Source organism: Camelus bactrianus, chromosome 4, assembly GCF_048773025.1.
Source record: "Camelus bactrianus isolate YW-2024 breed Bactrian camel chromosome 4, ASM4877302v1, whole genome shotgun sequence".
Taxonomy (NCBI): Eukaryota; Metazoa; Chordata; class Mammalia; order Artiodactyla; family Camelidae; genus Camelus; species Camelus bactrianus.
In genome coordinates this window covers 21,831,941-21,854,890 of record NC_133542.1, presented here as the reverse complement: position 1 = coordinate 21,854,890, position 22,950 = coordinate 21,831,941, and the positions used below count along the sequence as shown (strand labels likewise).

Here is a 22,950-nt window from a genome sequence, read left to right as displayed (position 1 = left end):
CCATGCTGTCTTGATGACTGTAGCTCTATAGTATTGTCTGAAGTCTGGGAGAGTTATTTCTCCAGCCTCTTTCTTTCTCTTCAGTGATGCTTTGGCAATTCTAAGTCTTTTGTGGTTCCATATAAATTTTATTATGATTTGTTCTGGTTTTGGCTTTTCTGATTTCACTGAGCAACTACACTATCTGTCTCAAAAATGATGAATCCTTACCCAGAGTGATCCATGAACATTTCCAGTAGTTGAAGGCCTGACTGTACACTTCTGTGCTCTGCTTGAGACTCATGGATGTGAACGAGTGGATCTCACTTTGTGGCCCTGATCTGTGTTATCAGTGAGAAGCCAGAAATAGAACAATGTTGAGCTGTAAAAGTAGCTCTTAAGAGACAGGGACAGAGACAGAGAGACAGAGAAGCTTCCCCTCCTTTGTACCTGGTGCGTTGTGCTCTAGATGGTTAGCCCTGAGTTTGTATGAGTCAGTTACACACTAGGACATGTTTATATGGGGCTAGCAGTTGGAATTGCCTGCTGTGAGAAATGAGGAGAAAGAAACTCTTTACAGGAAAGAGACACAAAAACAGTCAGCCTAGGTTTTCTAACCAAGCATACACTGCAGTGCAATCCAGCAGTTACTGAAAGCACACAGAATGCAGTCCAAATTAGAGCTTGGCTATCTTTGAGCTGTGTGACTTTGCATTAGTTAATCCACAACTCTGAGCCTTTCCTTTCCTAATTAATACAATGGGGCTAATGTTATTATCCTAACTTACAGGGTAATTTTGAAGATTAAGTTATATTTAAGCATAATATAGTGCTTGAAATGTAGTGGATTAAAATAAATGATCCCTATTGTCATCATCACCATCACCAAGGACTTCACAGCCTGATTGGAAAGATATGTGACTAAGAATTGCTATTTAGAAAAAATATATTCATTCTGAACAGTGTTTCTCAAAAGGAGAACAAGAAAGCTGGCTTTGGTCCATACCCATGAGTGTTGGGACAAGCCACTTAAATTCCCCCAGCCTCAACTATGGCATATGTAAAACGGGACTCATGTGTCAGCTTTCCAGAATATTGTGTTAATGACAAGATGAAATGGAACCTAGCACCTTAGAACATGGAATTACAAGGGAGTAAAAGCTCCTTACTTGTAACACCACTTGTCAAGTTTTTGCCACCTTTGGATTGCTGTCTCAGTGATGTGCATTCCAGAACCAACATTTTAATGATCTCTTTCAGTTTTCAGAAGCAATTTCTTGATTCATGTTCCTTTCTAAGTTCTCTCCTTGGAAGAAACAGACTTGCGTGTGTTAGCCAGAGATGGTGTGTGAACTGGGATTGTGGGGCAATGATGGTATGATGTTGATGTGCTGTGCTCACATGAAGGCAAATCATGTTTCCAGGAAAACTGAGGCTGCCCTGTGAATTCCCAGCTCCAAGTACTGGGGTATCGTGGCTTATTTTGTAATTCTGACATGGGATTGTCTCTAAGGATATAATGATAAGCCCTTATTGGGGAAAGCTTTCACTTGTGGAAAGTTTGTTTTGTTTTTTAATAACTTCTCTTTCTCAAACAGAAAAAAAACTGATCAATATAAAATCTGGTTGATTCCACAATAGTTTAGTGAGTGAGTGTTATATGTAAGACCCTGGATTTGGAAGTCCTGTCTCTTTAAGACTTATTTAAACATCAATTTCTGCTAGAATTAATAAAACAAATCACCACCAGGCTTTTGGCCAGCCCTAGATGGGTTAATATCCAAATGCCTCTTAGGAGCTGCTTCGTGTTCCACTGGGACTGCACCCTGCTCTCCTAAGTTTTTTCTCCTGTTTTGCTTTCACAGCAAGGAGGAAAAGAGGAGTCAGAATCTCCAGGCAAGAACTATAGATAGCAAAAGCCATGGCATGGAGCTCCAGGAAGGCTGACGAGCAGGTGAATGATGACGCAAGGGTGAAGATGTGGTGGGTGAGAGAGATGAAGGGCGAAGTGAGCATGAGTGAGCATGACTGGACTTGAAGACAAATCAGCTCTTTGTGATTTCCTATTGCAGACTAATCTCTAAGCATTTCTGATGTTGTCCTTTTCATAAGAAAATACCTCAGGCTTCCCTAGTGACGTCTCCTGCAACAGATTTCTGAAAAGCATGTAGTGGAGGGGATGTTTACATGAAGTGCATGAAGAGATTATTGAAAGAGAGCGACTAAACCCCCATGAATATGCCCCAGATACCCATATTCGTGGGCCTTCAATGGGGGTCTCCAGCCTGCGCTGGCTTGGGATCCAATCAACAGGAAAGGCAGATTGCACAACCAACATATTTAATACATATGATGATGAAGGAAAAGACTCAAATAGATCCTCTTCTGCAGGCAGTTAGGAAACTCAGAGCAGACATGAGACAAGTTAGTGTGTGTTGGCCAAACAGGAAGATGGAAAGAGAGAATGATTATAAAAATACCTACCCACCCTTTCAGTGGCCATTACTTGGCTATGGAAAAGGCAAATTACAACAAACTAGAGACTCTAAGAAACCAACGCTATACGGAGATAGCCTTCAGGTCAGAAAAATTCTAATCCCTGCTTTGCAAAACATCAACAAGCCCATGTAATACTAGCAAAACCTGAGCTTTCAATAAATCAGAAAACAATGGAGGCATTGTCTGAACTTGCCAAACAGTCCTTTCCTCTTACCACGCAGAACACTCCAGTCTGTGTGCAGCCAAAACTCAGCCCAATCTTATCGAACTAAATTGACTTATGAGAGGAAAAAACTAAAAAAGGAAGCAGCGAAATAATGATATTAATTCTAATAATGCATTGACCAGTGCTCTTATAAATCACTCTCCCCACTCGGATTGATTTCATAAGAGTTAAGAACTCCAGGCATAAACTCATCTCCAGCCGCCCAGGCAGCCACCCAGGACCTCCTCTTGCAGATAGAGCTCAAGTGAAAGGGTGGGGGGTCTGCTGGAAGTTCATAGAAGTCTTGCCTGAGAAAGGCCTGTGGGATCAGCCCCAGAGGTACCAATGTAATTGGCCACACACACAAATGTTGCCGCATCCGAACATTTTTGGCAACTCATGAAAGCCTCGTTCCTAGAGGCCACTTGAGTGTCCAAATAAAAGGGGATTTTTGTTAGTGAAAACTGGAAAGAATAACCCATCCTAGGATCAGACTAATAGGGCCTGGCCTGTTAAAATGTAACACTGGGCCGGCCAGAGTTTGAAGTGTTGCTGGCAAGGATTTGGAGCAGCCGTGAGGAGAGCCAAGCATCGCTCACAAGGAAAACTGCCGGTGAGGGGAGCTTTCCACAGCCCGGAGCCTGTATGACCCACCTCTAGGGAAAGAGCTTCTTCTGGGGCAGGAATCTTCCACACAGGGCAGAAGGGAGAGGGCCTGGGATTGCATCTGCCTCCCCCTGCACCGAAGCCCCCCTCATCCTGATTCCCTGCTCCACCCACCAGGCTGTGATTCTAGGCAAGTGAGACTCTGTGGCTGACCTTCAGGGCCGTTTCTGCACATGGCCTGGGAACAACAATTGCTCTCCATGCATTTGCAGAGTGTTGACAGCCCTGGGCTGAGGGAGCTGGGGGAGGGAAGCAGAAATAGTGATGCTGTAGAAATACGGCCACAGAGGCCTTCTCTTATCACCAAAGGGCCCCCAGCTGAAGAAAGTTCTACCGCTGCCTGCTTCACAAAGGAAATGCCTTCTACTGCAGGCCAGTTTTGTCCTGTATGTGGAGCAGAGGCCCTGAGGCTCTGTGTCTAGCATTGCCAGATAAAATACAGGATGCCCAGTGAAATTTGAATTTCAGATAAACCACAAATAATATTTAAGTATAAGTGTGTCCTAAATATTTTATGAGATATAATCATAATAAAAAAGTATTCATTGTTAATCTGAAATTCAAATTTCACTGGGCATCCTGTATTTTCATTTGTTGTGTTAGGCAGAATTCTTAGACGCTCCCCACTGACCCTTACCTTTGAATAATCTCCTCCCCTGGAGCGTGGGTGACACCAGTAACTTAGTGAGACATCACTTTTATGATTTTCTTACATTACATGGCAAAAGGGATTTTTGCAAATGTAATAAAGGTTACTGATCAGTTGAGTTTGTGTTAATCCAAAAGGAGATTGTCTGTATAGGCTAGATCCTAACCATAAGAACCCTTTAAATCTGGATCTAGGGGCCAGAGACAGAAGACGTCTAAGATTCAAAGCAGTAGAGAATTCTCCATTAGCCTTGAAGGAGAATACTTTTATGTTGCAGAGAAGGCCACATGGCAGGACACAGCAGTGGGCCTCTAGGAGCTGAGAGCAGCCCCCAGTTACCAGCCAACAAGAAAATAGGAACTTCAAACCTACACCACAATGAACTAGATTCTGACAACACCCTGAAAGAGCTTGGAGGAGGACCCCAAGCCTCAAGAGAGACAGCAGCCTGGGTGATCCTGATTTCAGTGTGGGAGGCCCTGAACAGAGAACCCAACCATATTATGCCAGACTCCAAACCCCTGCAAACTGTGAGAGAAACATTTGTGTTGTTTTCAGCTGCTAAGTTGGTGGTGATATGTTACACAGCAATAGCAAATGAATACATTTGCTAAGTCTGGCAGCCCTGCCTGTATCCTGTAGTCTCCGAGACACACTGGTAGGGGTTGCTGGTGTTGGCAGCAAGGACAGAAGATGAATGAAGGGACAAGGGAGACCTAGAGTGGGTATCCTCTTGTTAGCAGCCTCCACAGAAAAAGAGCAACAGCAGGAAGGCAAACCATAGTATTGTCTGCTCTGGTGCTCATGTCCTGGCTGGCAGTGGTGGCCTGGCCTCCTGGACTCCACAGCCCTCAAGTGTCAGTTTAGACCTATAGATATACACACACACACCTGCCTATACACCTTCTTTCCCAGGGAGGAATGTGGAAGACAAACTTGTCACTTGCCTCAGAGACAGATAGTTGCTAGTTCTGCAAGTAAACATGTGGTGTCAGCCAGAGCCCGTGACTGATCCGAAGCTGTAGAAACACATGCATTCCCCATTCCATGTAAGGATAAACTGTGTGTGTGTGTGTGTGTGTGTGTGTGTTTTAAAGGGTGGGTGTGAATATAAACAGAGGAGGTGAGGTTGTGCCAGTCTAGAACTTCCCTGGGCATCAGTTCAGCCTTCATTCAGCTCTTGTAAACAAGCCCTCCTTAGTCTAAAAGAAACTTGGATATCATTTTTAAAAGGGTCAGAAGGCCTGGTTTTGTGTTTCATTTCTCTAAATGTTCTTTTGCTGTGGATTCTCCTAAAGTCTCCTTCCAACGGTTTCTTCTGTCCCTCTGGTCTCACGCTACCCTTGCAAGTGGCCGGAGGAAACTCTTAGGTGTCAGCCAGTCAGCATGGAGAGATTTTCTTTCATCCCCTGAGTGTCTGGAGATGTGAGTTTAATGAGAGGCATCGACCTTTGAATTATACAAATGGACCTCTTTAGCAATCACTTCCCTCCCCAGTCCATACCCACCCTCAGCTTTTAATCTTCTCAATTATATTTCCTTTTCATTGATTACTACTTCGCTAACTTTCAGATTGAGCAAGCAGTAAAACCTCAGCTACACAGGTAATGCAATCACTTTTCGAGCCTGACGCCTGCATCTTGCCTCCTGAGGGGACTTTCAGGCCCCCCTCCCACCCTACTGGGTCTTGGCAAGTCCATCGGCCTTCAATTGATTTTGCAAGATGGCCCCTTCCATCCAAGGATCTATGCAATCCTGGTTAGAGGCTCAGTTCTGAGCCTTAGTAGCAAAGGTGGGGGGTTGTTGCACACTGCTGCTGGGAGTGTGGGAAGGTCGCTCACAGATGTTGGTTGTTTCCATCTAGGCCTGGGAGTGGCAGGTGATAGGCCTGGGAGCAGGGAGCTCTGATTCTTTTCCCACCTCTGCTCTGACTTTCTGAGTGACCTTCATTGAACCACTTAACTTTCTGTGCTGTCCTCTCTGTACCATCTGTAAGGGGGGAGACAATAACACTTGTCTGTGAAAGTGCTTTGAGGGATACTGGCATAAAGGATGCAATGTAAAAGCAAGTGATGGGCAGTGCTTCCCATAAAAGAGCTCCTTGTTTGTATCTGCAAGAGGCCCCATTTTAGGGCTAAGAAGAAAAATGGAGACATTTCCTTGATATCCAGGCCAGGCATAGGACGTGGCTTGGGAACAGTTAGAAATCCCTTCTGTGGCTGGGGGCTCCTGAGCGGCTGCCTGGATGTCAGCTCAGCGAGGTGCATTCTGGGACCTGGCTGGCAGAACAAACAGAGCCGAGGTCTCGGCACCACGCAGGACCCCATGCCATATCAGGATTAGCCAGGAGACGGGCAGCAAGGGGGGCCTGCCTTCTGTGATTTACGGGCATTGACGCAGGGACCTGGCCGGGGAGGGAGCAGTCAGAGAACTTTGGGGACATTTTCAAAACTGGAGGTCGTTCAGAGGAAATTACTCAATAAAAACCAGGTTTCTCTAACTGAATAGATCAATTTACAGCTCATAAGGTGGAAAAAGTCTGAGACTTCGAGATTCTGGTTGGGCGGGTCTCCTAAGGTTTCCTCCCTTGGCAGAGCGGCTGTGGCTTTGGCTCTCCCAGGCTAGGCACCCCTTCTGTAGCTTTCAGGACCAGCATTTTTCTTTCGTCTTGTTTCTCTTTCTCTGCTACTTAAATTTTTCTGGTTACGATTCCTCTCCTCGTCTCTTACAAGCCTCCCACTTTCAACTTTCACCTCCCTGTAGTCCTATTAGAGAAGCCCCTATTGTTTTTGTTTTCCAGATAATACAAGTTCTTTTTCCATGATTCCCACTTCTCAGTTGCCTCCCACTCCCCCCGCCCCCCAGCACCATGGCTAGTCTCATTGCCTCTCTTCCCTCTGTTTTTCCTTCAGGTCCCCAAAGCTTCTGCCTTTCTCCTCCAGCTGCCCATGGTCTGTTTTTCTGCACACCTCTCAACCTCTCTTATTTCTCCCTCTCTGCCTTTTACCTTCCCAGCCCTTCTCTTTGGTTGCTCTCTTGGCCTTTCTCAGTTGCTACTGCAGTAATTCATCATGAGCATCCAGTAACACCATCACCTATTGATTGGGCTTCTTTAAGTTTGCAAGAGAGTTCTCAGGGAGGCAGGATCATAGAAAGATGAACAGGGCCCCGATGGAGCTATATTGAAATTCCATCATCCATCAATCATCATTCATCCATGCCTCCATCATCCATCTGTCCATCTATCCACCCATCTACCCATCCATTTATCCATCCAAACCTTCATCTAATCTTTCATTGATTTATTCATTCAACAAACAGTCACTGAAATGTGCTATATGCTAGGTACTGGGCTAGGTACTTGAGAGAGAATGGTGGTTCAGTATAGACATGAGTCTTGACTTAGCAAGGGCTAAGGAGAGGTATATGGTACCAAGAGACCATCTCGGCCGGATTTAACCTACTTAGGAATGGAGAATGAGGCTGAGATATGAAGAACACGCAGACAGTGAGCATCCTTTTGAGAAAGCCTGACACTCCTCATCCTTACCAAACCCTGTCCCATTTGCTGTCCAAGGACTCTAGTTCTTCTAGCAGAAGTCAAGGCTGTTGGGCCATAGACTTCAAGTGCAACACATCCTATGACCTGTTAACATTGACTAAAATATATTCAGTCAAGTGGTAAATAATGGACATCAGTCCTTTCCTGGGAACCAACTTTATTAGGGAGTAGAAGGAGCATTTGATCCCTGGAGGTGGGAGATGGTGAGGAAGAGTCGTGTCTAGTGTGTGGATACCCCTAGGATGACGTGCTCACTCTACATGGGGCCAAGGGTGGACTCTGTAGGTCTGAGTGACCAGCATCTACTTCCTTCCCAGCCTACTCTTCCAGGTGGCAGCTGGCTGGCCCAGCAAGCTGCTCCTTCCTCCTTTGGGGCCTCAGTCCTTCCATAAACTTTGGAGACCAGGCAGTTGTAGAAGCCCGGCACCTCCCTCCTCCCTCTCACTGGCACTGGTCACAAATTCAAAACGGCCCTTGGGTTTCATGGCTTGATGGCCTGGTAATTGTTATTGGAACTCACCTTGGATGGATTTATGGTAATGAACTCAACTAATAGCAAACTCATCACAGGCCTCTTTGCAGACAGGATCTTTCCTGAGTGAAGATATTAGAAAGCCGTTCTGCAAAGGAAAAGCAATGCTGACTGGTGGCTTCAAGTTTAAGAAAAAACACCACTGTTTGGGTTTTTCTGTTGGCCTCTAACTTTAAACACTTCATTGGCCAGTTGCTAACCAACATGGTTTTTGGCCAAGATCCTGTTTATGTTGGCACCAAATGTATATATCACAAGCAGTTTGGGTGTTTCTGGGCATGTGTGTCTATGTGTGTACGCGTCTGTATATGTTACAAACGCCAAAACTTTTGAACACAAGGTTTTGTGCTCTTTTTGCAGATTCTTCTCGCCAAGAAAACAGGCAACTAGCAGGCAGGGCATCCTTACACATTACTGACTTACTTTCAGGTCACCCTTCTCCATTGCAGCCCCCTCTGGCTTGGCCTGGCCTGGCCTGGCATTGAGCTCTCTGGCCTCCCTGGCCTCCTGTCCTACTGAGTTACAAATGAGTGAGGTGGGCACTGCCGAGTGAAAGGGGCACTGGAGACAGTGGGTGCTTTCTGTGTCACCTCAGTCTGCAGGACCTGAAGACCAGTCATCAGGAATGCTTGGGACAAGGAATTTTCTCCTAGCTGGGGCCAGAAAGGCTCCATGATTTTGTGGCTTGGCATTAAGCAAACAGCCGCTTTTTTGTTCTCTCCTCAAATTATTTGTCCAAACAAAAGGCAACTGTCATGGGAAGAAAAGTACAATTTTTCCAGCGTTTGCCCCTTTATGTGCCTCTTCTCACAGCATGCTTTCTGACTGTGCATTTCCACAGCTCAGTGTCGGATTTCCAGCTGACAGCAAGGCAGGGTTTGCTGCTCTGGAATGTGAAAGCCACCTTCTGTGACCCAATGCAACTGCAGAGCAAAAGGCCAGTTTCATAGGATGGCACCTTCCCTGTCCAAAAATCCCAAGGCTTTCCCAAGTCTATAAATTGTGACTCGAGAAACATTCCCTCAGAGACTGAAAGTTGGGGTGAATCCTAGAGGAAAGGCTTTTCCTCAAACTCCCATTTCTTTAGAAAGTTTAGAAGTTGGATCTTCTGTGTAACAACGAATTGTTATTTAATTGTGATTCATCCTTTAGAAAAGACATGGTTTATCAATTTGTATCTCATTAGAATATGGTAAAATATGCTAAACAATAAAACTGAATGATATAGAATTTAATCTTCCTCTGAAGCTTGTTGGGATTAGACCCTGTCCTTATCTACCCAGCACACTCATGATCCTCCTTCAAGGTTTGGGGCAAATGTCACCCTTCTGTTAGGGACTTCCCCTGTCACCTGACCCAGCGCCACCCTCACCCACTCCTGCAGAATTAGGGCCCCCTCATCCAAGCTCCAATAACAGTCCCAGCACTGGCATATCACAATGTTTACACTTTTTATTCAGAAATAATTTCAGGCTTGTCGAAGAATTGCAAGAAGAGTATAAAGAATTCGTGTATACCAGTGTTTCTCAGTCTTTTCCTCATTATTGCCCCCCAGCCCTTGTACAGATTTTTTTTTCTAATTACCTTCTGCCATGAAATTTTAATATCACAGATTTATTGTAAATCTACTTATAAACTCTATGTATATCTGAGCTTTACATGGAAAAATAGTCAGATTTTTTTGCTCCCAAGAACAATTTTCATTCCTTTGAGTACAATATTGCCTCATGGAGAATGCATGCTGTATATCCTTTACCCAAATTCCCCAAATACTAATATTTTCGCATATTTGCTTTATTGTTCTCTCTCTAAGGATATGTGTTTATATATATATGTATATATGTATATATATACACATTTATTTATACATATTACAGTATACATATATTTTTTAAACTGTTTGAGAGTAAGTTGTAGACATGATGCTAAATATTTTAGAGATTTTCTTGTAAACACAGACTTTCTACTTCTTTTTAACAAAAAAAAATTTTTAAAACATTTCCGTCTCTTCCACATGGCTGTAATTTTCTCAAGGTCTGCAACCTGTGTCTTAACCATCTTTGGAGACTGAGTACCAGGGTAGGGCCTGGGATTTAGAAGGAGCTATTATAAAATAACACATTTCATTAGAATATAGCATATACCATGCAATTCATTATAATTTCCACATAATTTAATAGATGTGATGATAAAATTGTTTCTTTTAATATAAAATATCATGTGCTATACATAGTAATACAAAAGCACATTTTTATTTACAAATGAATGGAAATCTCAGAGCCATCAGGATAAACTTCACTCACAAAGTATTCTGTAGTTTCAGAAGCTGAAAGAAACTGGGCTGAAAATTTAGACTTTGAAAGTTGCTTCAAAAACAGTAAATAACAAAACAGGAAACTGCTCACCTTATGTCAGTTTCATTGAACAAAAAGGGTACTTGGAGTTGGTTGAGCTTGGCACTTGTCACTCCGGTCTCAGCCTTTGTGCTGCTCTTTGGGATGCAGTATAATACAGTAACTCAGACACTCTCTTGTCTTCTTGCATTCATTCACAAGTATTTACTGGCAGCCTTCCATTTGACAAGTAAATATTGGAGGATCCTGAATTTTATCTTCTGTTTTCTCTGTGCTAAAAAAGTTACCTATCCCATATTTGCCTTGATTTCATTGATTGCCAAATGGATATTAACGTATTGTGCCCTGTGCTGTTTCCCAAGTCATTGGTTACTACAGTACAGGGTATGCTGGGGACTGATTGATTTTAATGGATTCTAGAATGAACAATTGTAGAACAAGATTCTGAGGGCTGGGATGACCCAAATAGGACTTATTCCAAGAATTTGGCATCATGGGTTTGAATATACACACTATGAATAAATAGCCATTACATATAATTATACATGTACATGTAAAATATGTGTACATCAAGTTAATTTACTTTAAAATACCTGATATTGCTGGATTAAAGTTTACCAATAAAACATTGACAGTCCTAAGCATAAATGAAAAAATATTGTTAGCCCTTGGTATTCTGACTGCTGTTTAAACATTTCCTTGACCTTCTTGAAGACTGCCAAACCCCACTGTGTCTGTGAGACTCCTCCAGGCCATGCAACCTGCTCACCAGGTTACCCAAAACACCACGAGAGAATCCTGAACTTGTGGGAAAAGCTTGGGTTGGGGTTGGGCCCTGAGAAGAGGCTGTGAGCCTCAACAGGTAGAGAGTGAGAATGCATCAAAGATAAATTTTGTTGAAATCACAATGCTCATGATTGATATTTCCATACTTTGTGCCTTTCATTTCCTTTACAACAAATGGCCAGGAAAAGCTATTCTCATCTTCCAAACTCTGAGACAAGACATCCAGGGAAAAAATCACTGTCAGGACTGAGACAAGTTGTGGCAGAAGCTCCCACATCACTGAATCCTGAGCTGGAGGGACCCGGGTGAGTGACATCTCATCCTGTAATTCTGTAAACAAAGTTAAGTCCCTGGGAATGGAAGTGACTTGGTTAAGGTCACAGAACAAGTAACTGGCAGAGTTAAAACTAAAATTGAGGTTTGGACCCTCGTCTGGGCACTAGGATATTTTCTTTTTTTATGTGCCCTCATTGGAAAATTTAAACATTAATAGATGAGAATGTGTTTTGTTTTTACTTCTTCAAAAGAAACAGTCTGCATAAATTTAAATACCTTATGCACCATTACTTGAGATGATCAAAGGACTCAATTAGATACCATATTAAACTCATGAGACTAAGAAACGAGGAAGAGGTGTCCTCATCCATTTTTAATTTCCCCATTTTGCAGATGAGAAAAATACAGTCTAGTTGAAGGCAGTGGTGGCACTGTGAACATTCCTTGAAGATCTGGCAGAGTTTGGACAGGGATTTTCTTTCCTAACTCAGATATCTGTGGAGTTTCTACTAGATTAAATTGTCCCTTAATGGCGGGACTAGGTATTTGGGACAAGTGAGTTTGATTTTACTTCCTTCTCATGTCCCCTTTTGAGTATCTCCTTTCTCAGCCTCTGCATGCCCACATTAGGATATACACTGGTTCCCTTTTCTTCCCACAACTAGGCTTTTCCCTCTCCTACTGACAGTAGTGCTACATGTCCCAGACTTTTTCCAAACCCTTCTCTCTTTTGAAACGTACCCATCCTGTGTCTGACTGCCTTATAGCCCCATTTATCTGCTAGGGCAAAATGGGTCCCATTAGGTTCATCATAAAAATAATCTATATCAATGAATAAAATAGGCAATGTGTTAGCCTATTCATATAACATAATGCCATAACTAATTAAATATGCATATAGTCGAAAATACCCCTCCCTTGTGGTAAACTGAACTGTTTTTGAGATTTTTAGTGCTTTTTTAAAAATTATATTTATAGCAAGAAAGATAAGATACAAAGTAACTGACTCCTTAAAAACTCTGAATGTTCTTCCATTTTGCAGGAGACACCAGCAGTCATTTTGCAGGAGATACTGATCAGCCAGACAATGAACATCTCTGAACTGTGTAAGTCCAGGGTCAGGGTTGGAGGCAGGTCTACCTGAAGTCACAACAATGTCCAATAGGATGAAGAGCCTAAAATTCCAATTCACTGGAAACATGGTTGTGCTCCCTGCTGGGAGAATTTAATTTTTCAGTCCTACAGCCTCTAAACCAGCAGAGTTCCAGGAATGAGAAGAGAACATTTAGAAAGTAGAGCATGGGGTGAAATACTAGAGGCCCCTTTCCTGCTTGTGTGCTCTGGGTAGTGGAATCGCGTTTTCTGGCTGTGGAGGAAACACTATATACAGGTTACTGGTTCACAGCCTGTGTCGTGTCCTGCAGGACTCACTTCTAGCTCGGAGTATGGTATCTCCCAGATGGAGCTGGAACTGAGTGCTCAAGAGTCCGTTCTGAACATTTAAGAAAATCGAATACAGTAGATTTACAATGTTGTGTTAATTTCTGGTGTACAGCATAGTGATTCAGCTTCACATACATATACATACATATTACAAGGTACTGAATACATTTCCCTGTGCTATACAGTAGGACCTTGTTGTTTATCTGTTTTACGTATAGTAGTTAGTATCTGCAAATCCTGTACTCCCAATTTATCCCTCCCCACTTCCTTCCCCCCAACCCCCAGTAACCATAAGTTTGTTTTTCAAGAGTTCATTTTACCATTCCGTAAGACTGGCTGCTTCTGGATGATGGGATACTTAGTAACACCACGAATACTGTAAGATTAGTCTGTTGCCTTGCTTCTTTGGTTGAAAAATTAGTTCCATAGGCAGGGCACAAAAAGCAAATCGTTAAATAAAATGTGATAATTAAACTTCATTAAAGTTAAAAGCTTCAACTCTCTGAGAAACTCTTGAGAAAATGAAAGTTAAGTCACAGATTAGAAGAAAGTAATCATGATACATGTATCTGACAAATGACTTGTTTACATTATATATAGAGAGAACTTTTACAACTCAAAAATAAGAAAAAAGCAATTAAAAATCTGGCAAAATCTGAACACTTTACAGAAGATATAAAAATTAAGCTAATAATCCTTTTAAAAGATGCTCAGCATCATTAAACATCAGGGAATAAAAATTCAAACCATAATGAAATACTACTATATTCCCATTAGAACAGCTAAAATTAAAAACATTGGCAATACCAAACATTGGTAAGCATTTGTAGCAACTGGAACTCTCCTATATTTCTGATGACATTGTAAGATGGTACAATCACTTTGAAAAACAGTTTGTTGGTTTCTTGTAAAGGTAAATATGCACTAACCATATGCCCCAGAAATTCCACTCCTTAAGTATCTACTCAAGAGAAGCACAAACATATGTCCACATGAGTACTCTTCAAGAATACTTATAGTAGCTTTATTCATGAGAATCAAAACCTGGAAACAACCCAAGTGTTTATTAATGGATAATGAAATTGTGGTATATCCATATAATGTGTTACTACTCATCAATAAAAAGGAACAAGCCACTGATACTATTAATGCATGTGACAGAAGGGAAAAATCTCAAAAATATTACACTGAATGAAAAAAATCCCAATAGAAAAGAGTTCTGCCTGATTCCATTTACATAAGACTCTAGAAAAGATAAATCAAGTCTCTACTGACAGAATCAGTGGTTGTCTGGGGCAAGGTTTGGGTGTTGGGATGGGGATTTGTGCAGTGGGGCACAAGAAGTGTTCTGGTTTGATGAAAATGTTTCTATTTTGATTGTGTTGTGGTTTTTCAGGCATATAAATCACCAAAAGTCATTGAACACTAAAATGGGTACATTGTGTTATATGTGAATTATACCTCAGTAAACTTGTTTCTTTAAAAAAGTGTATACTCATATGATGTTGGATATAATCACCTGGGGTTCTATCAAGGCTTGGACTTTCCATTGTGAACCTTCTTTCAGGGCTTGACGTGGGTTCCACTGGACTTCCTGAATGGCTACCAATGCTTCAAGCTTGATTAGATTCATCGGTCAGAAAACCTGTTGGCAGAATAGCTTGTGTTGTGGCCTGAATCAGCTTCTCCTGCTTTGGACTCCACTCAAAGAAAGAGTAGCCTTATGCATGACTCAGCAACAGGGTCTGAGGAGGACATCCATGTGTGGAATGTATTGGCCCTAAAGATGGCCAATAAAGGTGTTGCTTGTTCTTAGTAGTGATGGGTACATGATGCAGCAATTTTTCTTCCACTTGGGATAAAACATTCTAATATTACGGAGACATGAACTTCTAGAAATGTCTCTGAAATTCCTGAATTTCCAATGTATGTATCTCCCAACCTTTGACACATATGTGTTTTACCAGGGTATTTGCTCCTAACAGCCTTCCTGGTTGATTAGCCTCATGTTATCTAAACTGTGGTCCAGCATAATGTTCTGTGGGCAGAGGATCAAAACATCCCTCTAATCTAAATTACAGTGTAAAGCAAATAATTAGCATAGTCCCCAGACCAGGATGGTGAATATGTACTGTTATTCCTGTCAGGTAGAGGCAAACTTCTTCTGTTAGAGAAAATGCATTCACCAGATCAACAGCCAGATGGCAGACCTGTAGGGTAAAGAAACAACATCTAGAACAGCAGCTTCAATTGTAGCCATGACCTTAGTAACACTTAAAATAATACACTATCTTTTCCAAGATCCGTCTGTCTTTTGCAAAGGCCAAGTTGGCCAGTTAAATAGAGATGTGATAGATATCACCACCTTTACAACTTTAAAGTCTTTGTTGGTAGACTAACTTCTGCTAGTGCCCCAGGAATATATTACTCTTAGTTCATTATTTTGGTACAGAGGATTGCTGCAGGTGCTTCTGCTTTGCCTATTCTATTATAAAAACCCCCATTCTCTAAGTCAAGGAGCCAATGTGGTGATTCTACCGGTTGCTGAGTATGTCTGCTTAAACTACATCTTCAGGAACTATGGAAATAACAAAAGAATATGTTCATGGCTGTAGTGGACCCATGAAGAAATAAAAGTAGCCCCAAAATCCTTTTATCAGTGGAATCCTGTAAACATCCTCTTTTGCCTGTGGGTTATGGTGGTTTTCTGGAATGCTACTAAGACTAACATTAGTTCAGAATCAATGTCCAGTAATTGCTAAAATGTCCTCTTTTTCTAATGCAAAATTATCCATAACTTTCTTTATAGTCTGCCACAGTGCTTACCATTTCTAATTGCTTCTTAGCTCTGTTATGCTCCATATCTTTCTGCTTGCTCTTTCTCTCAGACTGATCACTGTGGGGGAAGCCAGGTACCAGGTTGTGAGGAGATGCAAGTAGCTCATGGAGAAGCTCATATGAAGAGGAACTGAGGCCTCCTGCCAACGGTCAGCAGCATGTAAGTGAACTACCTTGAAAGTGAATCCTTCAGTGCCAGTAAAGCCTTTAGATGACTGCAGCCCCAGTCAAAATCTTAACTGCACACATCATGAGAACCCTTGACCAAAACTGTTCCAAATTCCTGACCAACACAAACTATGTGAGATGATACATGTTTATTGTGGTTAAACCACCTAAGTTTGGGACTTATTTGTTACACAGCGATAGCTAACTAATACAGTAACTTGGCAACAACCTTTTTTGCTATCCAAGCTGTGACTCCAGTCATGGGAATCATGAAGCAGATGAGAGGAGACAATTTATGATAGATCAATGGGGAAGAAATTTGGAACATGTGACTTTTCTTCATACCATACCACTTCAAACTGTGACAGCCCCACTGTGTGATCTGGCTGTTGATATTATGGCAGCTTATTTTCAGGAAACTTTAGATTTGTAGGGAACTTTAGAATTTACAAAGGAATAACTGACAAATATTTCTTGACATTTCCTTCATGATAGTTCTGTGGAGCAGATAGGGCAGATACTACTTTCAGATTTCAAGTAACTAATTTATGACAATGCCAGGATTTAAAAGAAGGCGTCTCTGATTCCACAACTGAGTTACCACCATGTCCCTTAAAGCAATGTCATTCCTACTATGTGGGTTAGTTAAAATCAACTCAGCATATTTAATGGCGAGAGAGAATATCTACACATCGCTTGGTGTGAGGTGAAGAACTCACTGAGTGATAATACTACTTTGATTACATCTATAGCACACCAAGTGCTAGGAATACGGAGGTGCAAATGACCAGGCCCTTCCCCTTTAGGAGCTTGGCCTGGGAGGGTAAAGCAGAACTTGCTGAGGGATATGCTTCCAGGATTGCCTTGAAAAGCCAGCATTCCTGATTTAAAAAATAAAAAAAAGATTAAAGCTGGGAGTGGAATGCCCAGGGCTCCTTATGGATTGATGTTCTGTCCCTTCTCAAATGTAGGGTGCAGCCCTCCCACCCCAGCAGACGTGTCCAAATGTGGTTTGCACAGAACAGGTTGCTTGAGGGCGAGAAACACAGTTATCATGGGGGACACCCCACTCTTCAATTTAGGCTATAATTGTTACCTTGTTTTCTTGGATCTAATGTGACTTATTGAGGTGTAAGAATAAGCTGAGACGTCTTAGGAGAAAACACCCCGGAATGAGCTTCCTACCTCTGTGGGGTTACCCAGGCAACAACCGCAGTAAAATCATTTCCCGGGTTCACAGGACAGGAATGGGATCTGTGAAGGGTTAGCAGAGGAGGCCTGTGGGAATGATGGAGTGAAATTGCTCATGCAGTCCAGGGAGGGAAGATGCGGACCTGGGCATTAGAAAAAGGTTTCTGTGACACTAAATGCATTCAGGGTTCCCCAGCGCCACCAAAGGCCTTTCCTGAGGGAGGACAAGATCTGCTCCGAGTGGCTGCTCAGGGTCTTTACAGCACTGAGAATGGCCTGCCTTTGCTTGACTTCTCTTGTTTCTGTTTTTTTGTTTTTCAGAAATGATCACCAGATTCCCATCATTCTTTGTGTGTAACACCCATTAAACCAAAGCAATTCTCTAAGACAAAGAAAACACCATGTCTGGGGACATGTGCCAGTAAGAAGTACATGACCTCCTCTTGCTGGGGCACTGGTATTTTTAAAGCAACAAATGCATGATATTGAATATCCTATCAAGGCTCCTTTCCAAGCAGATCCAACAATTGTCCCAGGGAAGAAACAATCTGGGAAATGCCCCCATGCCATTATGGGGCGCCCACAGAAACAGATCATCCAATTCCTCTCCTTAAACAGGAAGGCAGCGGGTAGGGAGTGTGTGTGTGTGTGTGTGTGTGTGAGACAGAGAGAGAGAGAGAGAAAACTGTCATGGTGCTTGGGACCCACTGTTGTGACACCTTTTGCTCACCCCTGTAAAAACACAAGACACAACACAACTTCTCTTCAAGAACATTTTTCATCCAGAGGTCTTTGCCTCAGGGCAAAAGCATCACTCTTCTGGCCCCTGCCCAGGCCTTCTGGAAGCTGAGCGCCCTCATTCGGCTAAGTAAATAACTTAAGTGCCTAGGCTGATGAGCAGGTGGAACTGAGCCTGGTCGGGCCAGAGCCCCAGCCATAGCCTTCCTGATCCTTTGTTTTTCAGCAGCAAGTGGAGGCAAAGGTGGAGGAAAGGGAAATGTGATCTCCAGTGAATTGCAGTATTTTGCTTTCTCTAATCCGATTCAGGTGGTGACTGTAGCACAAAGGAAAAACAGGCCAATATGCAGGATGGATAAAAATCCTGATTATTACTCCCAGTGAATGTGCATGGGCTGAATTGAATTCAAGTCCCAGTGATTCATTATTAATGGGTCCCAAGTTCTGACAGGGATTGGAGGTGGGGCTTACGTGAAGGCGAAGAGGGGCGGCTATGGGAGGGTCTCTGCGCTGGAGAGGAGCTGGGCCCGAGCAGGCAGCCTCTGAGCCTGGCCCAGAGCACAGCTGGCCGAAGGCCGGTGCTTTCTCCAGGACTGCCTACTGCACACCTGCGACTCAGCCTCTCTCCTCTCAGAGCTGTGCTGCCGGCGATTTATTCCCCCCTGGAGCCTCCCCAAGGCCGGCTTGGGGAGACAGTGTGCGGAGACAGTGTGGGGGGACCTCGCTCCACCTCCTCTGTTCCCCAGCAGGGACTCCCCAGAGAGGAGAGTGGAAAACACCGCCTTGCATGAATAATATGCCTTCTCCTTTGCTCTTTTGAAGAGCTCAGAGCACCCAGCAGACGGGATACTCTTCACCTCAACCACTCCCTGAGGCTAAATCAGGTTTTGATCCACTCCCCCTCAACAACTCCCCCTCCCTTTTTTTTTTAATAGATGAGGAAATGACAGCCCAGAGCAATTGGTCTCTGGGAGTGGGCTGTGTTGGGGTAACAGGAAGGAGGCAGGGAAGAGCTGATTCAGTAAGAGTCCTTTATGCAGACAGATAATCTCTTGGCTAACCCCTTGCTCAATCAGCATAGGCACATGAAAGAGACCACAACTATTTAAAAAGTTCTGGTCTGTATAATACCTTGTCCCAGAAGCTGGTCAGCCTATAGGTTGTTTGGTTTATTTTAACTAGCAGGAGGCTCTCTTCTGAGAGGATGCTTCTAGGTCATGTAGAAATGTATTTGCAACTCCACGTAAGTAACTAAAGACCATAGAAGGAGGACTGGATCTTTCAAACTGCAGTCCTGCTGAGCTCAGGAAATGAAGGCAAAAATTCCCAGTCAGATGTCATCTGAGAGATGGGGTCCCAGAATTTTGTGCCAAATGGATGGAACCAGAAGAGAGATCCAGGAGTTTCTATGTGGTAGAGCCATCCTTGGGTGGTGATGACTAGTCTCTAATCCTCTTTGGCCTTTATCATTGGCAAACTCTTGCTAACATTTCTAGCTGCCTTTAGTCTTCCCTTCACCATACTACAGCAAGAATGATCTACTACAAAACCAAAATTTGGTCATGCCATTCCTTCACTTAAAACATTCAGTGGCTTCCTATAGTCTTCAAAATAAAATTCAAACTCCTTAGCATAGGATGAAAGACCCTCTCCATCCCACCAGATGCATGAAACTGCCTATTGTTTTTTATACTCTGAGCTCATTAATTCACTCATTTTAGATATTGACTGTCATTAATGGAGGGGTTCATATTTTCCAGCTGGTTCACCAGGCACTAGGAACATGCCACACATGGTGGCACCTAGGGCATGATCTGATGAAGACTCGCTGGAATCCGCCTCTAGCCTTAGAACTTACTTCTCTCTCTGCCTATAACTTCCTCTTCTACCAGCTAGCTTTACTGCTCCATGAATTTTCTCCTTCATATCTCCCAAATGCCACTTTTGATTTTCTAATAGCACATGGTGCTGTAACTCATTATTCATCTGTTTTCCCCGTCTGTATATGAGGTTTTTGAGGACAAGGAACTTTGTCTTGTTCATAGCACCCAGCCCAGGGCCCAGCTCACGGTGGATGACTCTTGTGGTCATGGTTCCACAGCTACATTAACTTTGGCCAATGCAGGGGCTGGTGGTGGTGGTGGCTTCAGAAGAGAAATCTCTCAACACACTGTCCCTTGTTTTCTCCTTGGTGTCATATCAAGAAGTGTTGGCCTGGAACTGCTGTAGTCATCTTGCTGTCCAAGTGGAACTAGCTTCAGAAAGAAGCCAGAAATGAGGACAGCAGGGCACAGAGTTGAGAGTAACCTCAGCCTAGGATCCTCCTACTTCTGAACTTGAAGTTACGTGAATAGCAAATTTCTCTGGTTTAAGCCATCTGATTCAAGATCTTTCCTTCCCTTTCCTTCTCTTTCTTTTGCTTCTCCTTTTTCTTTTCCCTCCTTCTTCTCATCTCCCCCCTCCTTGTTCTTTTCCACTTATTTATTTATTTTTTTTTTTGCTGCCAAAATCTTCCTAACTGATTTGTACTCAATACCAGTCTTTGGTTGGATTGACATTGTAGGGCCAAGCAACTGAGTCCAATTGACAGCATCTGGAATTAATTGTATTTACGTCTATGTCTTGTCTTCCCTACTAAACTGTAAGTTCGTCTGGGGAAGGAAATCATTTTGTCCCAAATTGTCCTATTATTTTCCTCTCCCAAGTGTCTACCTAATGCCTATTACATAATAAGGAGTTCCAAAAATGTCGAATTGAAGTGAAGTGAATTGATGTCTTCAACTGCTTTTTTTCTTAACCCTCAATTTGTCACTTATCTTTATACCACATAATTTAATGTTTTATGCTCTACTGCGGTTCTCACATTGCTTCCCATTGAAAGTCTTGCCCTCCCCAAGAAGATGTGAAGATTCTGGAGAACAGCATCTGAGTCCCATCTCATGTTTCTTTGGTATCTCATATGGTCCTCAACATTTGTAGGACTCATAGAGGCATCTAATAACTCCCTGATGGACTAGCCCCCTGAACCCTTGCACAACATTACTTCCTACGAGAGTTCATCATTATGCACTCTTCCATGTTTGTCTCAGTTCCTTGATGGCAAAGTTCTCACCTTCTTCCTCTTTGCCCTATACCCTATAGGCATAGAGTTGTCATCAATGAAGCCTTTGTGACTAATGGGAATATTAAAGTATTGTCTTCTCACAGATCACAATTCCACAAGGAGATTTTGGTGAACTTCGGTCTCTCAAGGGCTAGTGTGGTGGAGGTGGAACTGACGTTTAAAAGTATCTTTTGGCGTAGTGGGCTGTTTTTGGAAATAACAGTACACACTGATATCCTTGTTTAGCCAATGAGACTACTTTGCTATTATCTGTGAGTAGTTATGAAGTCTAGTTTTCTTTTTCAGTCTACCAAACATTTCCATTTTTGAAGTTCTGTTTCTTGGGTATGTCCCTCTGGGTCTCTAAAGAAGCCTGCGGTCGCAGCTACTGTGTGCTGAGAGGGCACTTGGCACCCTCTTTTCTGTCCTGTAGAAGGTCCTCTGACAAGGTGCTCTGGCTGCTTGGGTTTCACACCTTGCCGCATGACTGAGAATCAGAAATACAGCTCAGCAGTTTAAATTATTTACACCGACTCCCAGCAAACAACCAACCAGGGAGAGGTAAATATAGGGACCTATGCATTCCCATTTTTGAGTGCCATTTTAAGCAGAGTTTCTCCTATCTTGGGGATGGATTTTGACTCTGGCTATAACATGATATCTCCTGGAGAAAACACTTTAAAACCTTGAAACTAAAAGAAAGCAGAGATTGAGTAAAAATCAGCAAATTTGTCCTCATTTTTTCCCTCCTTGTTATATATATCTGAGTGGTCTAGCTCTTCCCTCCAAATCTGATGAACAGGTTTTCCTTAAGAAGAATGGTTATGAATTCTTCACCTTACTTAGTTTCCACTCAGGTATGTGAAGATGGTGGTGAATTACGTGTGTGTTTAGGTGTCTACAGCATCCATAGTATGTATGAGGCAACACCAGAGAGTGGGGCTTTTAAGTTGAATCTCCTGTGGCAAGTGCTATATGACCAATGAAAATACCCCAACTTAAGAAAACTTGACATGTGAGACACTGTGCTACATGTCCTCGGGGATAAAAGATGTATAAGACATATTCAGACCCTCCAATATACCATGGACTATAAACAATGAAAAAAGAAAAAAACCCACTTTTTTCAAAATGGAAAATTATAAAAATTTTAAAAGTAATTCACTGCCATAAAAATTAATATAAGTTAGAAATGTATTTAGAGGAGAGGGTGAAATTTCTGCTTCATCTCTAATCCCAGAGATAGACACTGTTAAGAATTCTGTTAAGTCTTTCAGATTTATGTATATAGAAACATGTATTTTTACATAGTGGGATTATATTATACATACTGTTCTTTAACCTCTGTCAGTACGTATAGTTATCAGATCTTTGTTTTATTTCTCACTAGCTGTGTTCTCTTCCATTGTTTGTGTCTATCATAATGTCTCTTCTTGACAGTTGGACTCAGTTCTCTGAGTTTTTCTTTAACTGAAGTATAGTTGATTTGCAGTATATTAGTTTTAGGTGTACAACATAGTGATTCAATATATTTATAGATTATACTCAATTTAAAGTTATTATAAAATAATGGCTATATTTCTCTGTGCTGTTTAATAGATCCTTGTTGCTCTCTCTGAGATTTTCTACTCCATTAGAAACAATGTTGTGAACACCCTTGTTCACTTATTTTTCTGCACTTTTTAAGCCAACTTCTTGGGAAGATCAGGGAAGATTTCAGAGAAATGGTGGAATTTTAGTAGAGCCTGGAGGAGGGAATGGCATGGGCAAGGTTGGAAACCACAAGGTGTACTCGGGGGCATGTGGATAGACCTTTTGGGTGAAGTGTAGATTTTGTGGTCTCCATCTTGGGCAACTGACTCACAATAAAAAGCTAAGATGAAGGCTGAGTTTGCAAGAGAATAAAAGTTCTGGCGGTTTAGGCATTTTCAGTTTGCAGCGATGCCTTGATACCTAAAAAG

General features: G+C 42.4%; 1 protein-coding gene across 13 annotated transcripts in view; it reads left to right on the top strand.

Annotated features, from left to right (window-relative positions):
- CCDC171 (coiled-coil domain containing 171) overlaps positions 1–17,638 on the top strand; it is a 388,533-nt gene extending 370,895 nt beyond the window's left edge. For all 13 annotated transcript variants that reach the window (XM_074361538.1, XM_074361540.1, XM_074361545.1 and 10 more), the window contains 4 exons: positions 11,415–11,537; positions 12,551–12,614; positions 15,840–15,949; positions 17,470–17,638. The gene's annotated coding sequence lies outside the window, so the exon portion shown is untranslated. The remainder of the gene's footprint in view (positions 1–11,414; positions 11,538–12,550; positions 12,615–15,839; positions 15,950–17,469) is intronic.
- The last annotated feature ends 5,312 nt before the right edge of the window (positions 17,639–22,950 follow it).